The sequence below is a fragment of the Galeopterus variegatus genome, unplaced genomic scaffold, assembly GCF_000696425.1.
Source record: "Galeopterus variegatus unplaced genomic scaffold, G_variegatus-3.0.2 Scaffold1997, whole genome shotgun sequence".
Lineage (NCBI taxonomy): Eukaryota > Metazoa > Chordata > Mammalia > Dermoptera > Cynocephalidae > Galeopterus > Galeopterus variegatus.
The window spans coordinates 323,838-329,330 of NW_007728108.1; positions in this window are offsets into that span (position 1 = coordinate 323,838).

Genomic DNA, 5,493 nt, shown 5'->3' on the forward strand with positions numbered 1-5,493 from the left:
CGGGAGCGCCGCCGCGCTTCCCAAGCGGCGCACTAGCGCAGTGCGCCACCGGGCTGGCCCACAATGTCTTTTATTTTTTATATAGGTGTTTATAGGAATAAAATTCCTTCTGAGCACTCCTTTCACTTCATCTCCCAAGTTTCGGTAATTTATGTTCTTATTTTGATTTGTCTCAAAGTGTTTTCTATTTTAATCCATGGAATGTTTAAGATTTTTTTTGTTTCATTTTCACATATTTGTGAGTTTTCTAGTTTGCTTTCTTGTATTAATTTCGATTCATCCTGTTGTGGTCAGAAAAGTTACTATGTCTAAGTCCAATCTTTTAAAATTTACTAAGACTATTTTTATGGCATAACATATGGTCTATCCGGGTGATTGTTTCATACAGACTTAATCAGAATGTGTATGTTGCAGTTTTTTAGTGAGTGTTTTATGTATGTCTGTTAGGTCTCATTGGTGTATGGTGTTATTCAAGTACTATTTTTCTTTTTTAAAAAAATTTATTGACACGTTGTAATTGTACATATTTATAGGGTACAATTTGATATTTTGATTCATATATAAATTGTATTATGATCAGGTCAGGGTAGTTAGGGTATCCAGTACCTTCTGCATATATTAATATTTTGTGGCAAGAACATTCAAAAGCTTTTCTTCTAGTCCTTATATAATATAAAAAACTTAACTGTTAACCATAGTCACCTTACTGTGCAATAGAACGAGACCTTACTTATTCCATATAATTGTAATTTTGTACTGATTGACCAGTATCTTCCCATTTTCCCTTTCCTCCTCCCCTTTGCAGTCTATAATAACCATTGTTCTACTTCCTGCCTCTATAATATAAAATTGGTTTTTTGTTTTTGTTTTTGCTTTATTTTGTTTTTTATATTTCACTTATGAGTGAGATCATGTGGTATTTGTCTTTCTGTGCCTGGCTTACCTAACATGATGTCCTCCAGATCCACCCACAAATAACAGGATTTCATTACTTTTTATGGCTGAATAGTATTCTATCATGTATATATAACACTTTTTAAAATAATCCATTTATCTATTGTTGAGTGCTTATTGATTCCATATCCTGGCTATTGTAAATAGTGCTGAAATAAACATGGGAGTGCAGATCTCTCTCTGACATACTAATTTCATTTCCTTTGGGTATATAGCCAGTAGTGGGATTGCTGAATCATATGGTAGCTCTATTTTTAATATGTTGAGGAAATTTCATACTGTTTTCCATAACAGCTGTATTAGTCCATTTTGTGTTGCTATAACAGAATATCTGAAACTGGGTAGTTTATAAAGAACAGAGGTTTATTTGGCTCACAATTCTGGGACAGCTGCATCTGGTGCAGGCCTCAGGCTGCTTCTACTCATGGCAGAAAGTGGCAGCTGGTGAGTACAAGCAGATCACATGGCAAGAGGGAGACAGAGAGAGGAAGCAAGAGAGAGGAAGCAAGAGAGAGAGGAGGTGCCAGGGTCTTTTATGGTAACTAATAGAGTGAGAACTCACTCATTAATCCCCCCACCTAGTGAGAGCATTAATCCATTCATGAGGGATCCACCCCCATGACTCAAACTGCTCCCAACACTGCCACATTGGGGATCACATTTCCACATGAATTTTGGGGGCACAACATGTAGTGGATTGAATTATGTCCCCTCAAAACTCATTGAAGCTTGAATAGTATCCCCTCTATTTTATGTATTAGAAACTTAGCCCCCACTGTGACTGTTATGAGGGTGGGAAATCCTATTATCGTAATTGAAAAGTAGAGCCTTGAAGAGGTGATGGGATTGTAGGACTGTGCAGTAGTGAATGGATTAAAAACAGTGGTCAGGGGTGTGGTTCTGAGAGCTTTAAAAGAAGAGAAAGGAGAGTCTCTCTCTCTCTTCTCGCTCTGCTTCCACTATCTTGCAATGTGAGACCCCTGGGTCACTGTCACCAGTACCAGATGGACTTTGGACTTCCGAGCCTCAGAAACTGTAAGCAATAAATTTTGTTTTCTTTATAAATCACCCAGTTGCAGGTATTTTCTTATAAGCAACATAAACAGACTAATACACAACACATCCAAACTCTATCATTCTGCCTCTGGCCCCCCACAACTCACGTCTCTCTTATAAAATACAATCATTCCATCCCAACGGTCCCAAAAGTCTTAGCTTGTTCCAGCATCAACTTAAAAGTCCAAAGTCCAAAGTCTCACCTGAGACCAAAAGCATATGCTTGCTTTGGCAGCACATATACTAAAACTGAGACCAAAGGCAAAACTCTTTCCAGCTGTCAACCTGTAAAAATCAAAACCAAATTTTTCTGTATTATTCCGTTTCTGTTGCTTATAACAAAATACCTGAAACTGGGTGATTTATAAAGAAGAATGAAATTTATTGCTTATAGTTTTTGAGGCTGGGAAGTCCAGAGTCCATCTGGTGATGGCAACAGTGGCTCAGGGGTCTCATGTTGCAAGATGGTGGAAGCAGAGAGAGCAGAGAGAAAAAGACACTCTCCTCTTCTTTTAAAGTCCTCAGGACCACACCCCTGACCACCATTTTTAATCCATTCACTAGGGTGTGATTCTGCAATCTAACCACTTCTTCAAGGCCCCACCTTTCAATTACCATAATAGGATTTCCCACCCTTCCAACAGTCACAGTGGGGGCCAAGTTTCTAATACATAAAACTTGGGGGACACAATTCAAGATTCAGTGAGTTTTGAGGGGACATAATTCAATCCACTGCAATGGCTGTACTAGTTCACACTCCCACCAACAGTGTGCAGGTGTTCACCTTTCTCCACATTCTCACCAATACTTCATTTCTTTTGTCTTTTTGATACTAGCCTTGCTAACTGGAGTGAGGTGGTATCTCATCAATGTTATGATTTTCATTTCCCTGATCAGTAGTGGTGTTGAACGTTTTTTCTTCTTCCTATTGGCCACCTGTATGTCTTCTTTTGAGAAACATCTATTAAGATCCCTTGCTCATTTCTCAACTGGGTTATTTTTATTTTTTTCTGTTGAGTTGTTTAAATTCCTTACATGAGTAGTGGTGTTGAACGTTTTTTCTTCTTCCTATTGGCCACCTGTATGTCTTCTTTTGAGAAACATCTACTAAGATCCCATGCTCATTTCTCAACTGGGTTATTTTTATTTTTTTCTGTTGAGTTGTTTAAATTCCTTACACATTCTTGATATTGACCCCTTATCAGATGGATAATTTACATTTTCTCCCATTCTTTAGGTTATCTCTTCACTCTATAAACAGCTTCCTTTGATATCCAAAAACTTTTTAGTTTGATGTAATTCCACTTACATATTTTTGCTTTTATTTCTCATGCTTTTGAAGTCTCATTTAAAAATCCTTGCCCAGCCCCATATCTTGAATCATTTCTCTTACGTTTTCTTCCAAGAGTTTCCCAATTTCAGTTTTTACATTTAACTCATTAATCCATGTTGAATTGATTTTTGTATATGGTGAGAGGTAGGAGTCTAGTCTCATTCTTCGGCATGTGGATATCCAGTTTTCCCAGCACCATATATTGAAGAGACTGTCTCTTCCACAATATGTATTCTTGGCACCTTTGTCAAAAGTCAGTTGGCTGTAGATGCATAAATTTATTCCTGGGCTCTCTAGTCAGTTCCATTGGTCTATATTCGGTGTTTATGCTGGTACCATGCTGTTTTGATTACTATAGCTTTGTAGTGTAATTTGAAGTCAGGTAGTATGGTGCCTCCAGCTTTGCTTTTTTCAGGATTGCTTTGGCTATTTGGGGTCTTCTATTATTCCATATGAATTTGAGGATTGCTTTTTTCTATTTCAGTGAAGAATGTCATTGGTATTTTGATAGGGATTGCATTAAATCTATAGATTGCTTTGGGTAATATGGTCATTTTAATAATATTAATTCTTCCAATTCATGGACACAAAATATCTTTCCATTTTTTGTGTCCTCTTCAATTTCTTCAAAGTTCTGTGGTTTGCAGTATACAAGTCTTTCACCTTCCTGGTTAAGTTTGCTCCTAAGTATCTTAATTTTTTGGTAGTTATTGTGAAAAGAATTGTTTTCTCGATTTCTTTTTCAGATAGTTCAAAGTTAGTATATAAAAATGGTACTAATTTTGTATGTCAGTTTTGTATCCTGCAACTTTACTAAATTCACTTATTAGTTCTAACAATTTTTTGGTGGCATCTTTAGGATTTTCTGTATATAAAATCATGTAGTCTGTGGACAGAGGCAGTTAAACACCTGAAGATCTGAATATTTTATGGGCAGATGTAGTCTCTTCATTATCTCCTGTGTTGTTTGTAAGCCCCAATAACAAGACTTATGATGAACCCAGTCAGTCATGTTGGAGGATGTTAGAAAGCCATCTAGCAAGACAGCTCAGGCTCTAGCTAAACCATCAGCCTCATAATTGCCTGGCAAGGTGGTTGAGGAGTGGGTCGACACATGTCATACAGACATCTGGGCTATTGTCTGGATGCAGACTCTCCATATGTCTCTCCACTATTCAACACCCTATAGTGTCTTAACAAATATTTTCCAGTTTTCTTGGTGCCCCTGTGGTATACATGTAGTCAGACCTTTCCAAATAGCCCAGCTGTCTATATCTATATTAAGTGGCATTAGCTTCTTGGTCAATATGTCCCACACCACTTATAGTTCAGCCCACTGGCTGCTCTGTTTAGTTCCCTCCTTAAACCAGATAATGTCAGTGTCCAACTAGATGGCAGAGGAACACTAGGTGGGTGGATTTTCCTGGCTCCTACCATCTCTATACCAGTTATCCTGGGGAGAGGTGCTTACGCCTTCTCACATTTTGAGAGAGGTAGAGAAATGTCTGCTAGTGTTGGGGTGCAGTCTGGATCCATGTACGTAACCAGCCCCTACAGAACTGAAAGAAAAAACAAAATACCTACAGATCAGAGACAAAGTTCTGATAATAACCTATAAAGGTCTAACACAACCAAAGAACACCTATAAAACCTAGAAGAGCCAGATGCACCCCGGGCTCACAAGCTGGGGCAGCAGGGGTGCTGAGGGCCTCAGACATGCCCCCCCACTTCTGTACCCAGCCCACCAATGACAACCATACCACTGCTGGAAATGCCCTGGGTTCCTGAGGTGGTGCAGAGGACCTTGGCCACTCCTTTGCTACATGCCCCCTGATGTTTGCATCTAGCCCAGTGATGACCAACAGGCCACTGCTGGAAGCACCCTGGGCTCCTGAAATGGGGTGGGTGGGGTTGAGGACCTCAGCCATGCCCCCCTGATGTCTGCTTCTAGCCCAGTGAAGATCACTGGGCTGCCACTGGCAGTGCCCCACTACCAAGACAGGGTGGCCAAGGACCTCAGCCATGCTGCCCCAACATCTGCATCCAGCCTAGCAACAACCACTAGGCCACTGTGGCAAGCACCATGGGCTCCCAAGCTAGTGCAGTGGGAGGCCAAGGGCCTCAACCACAACCCCCTGATATCTGCATCC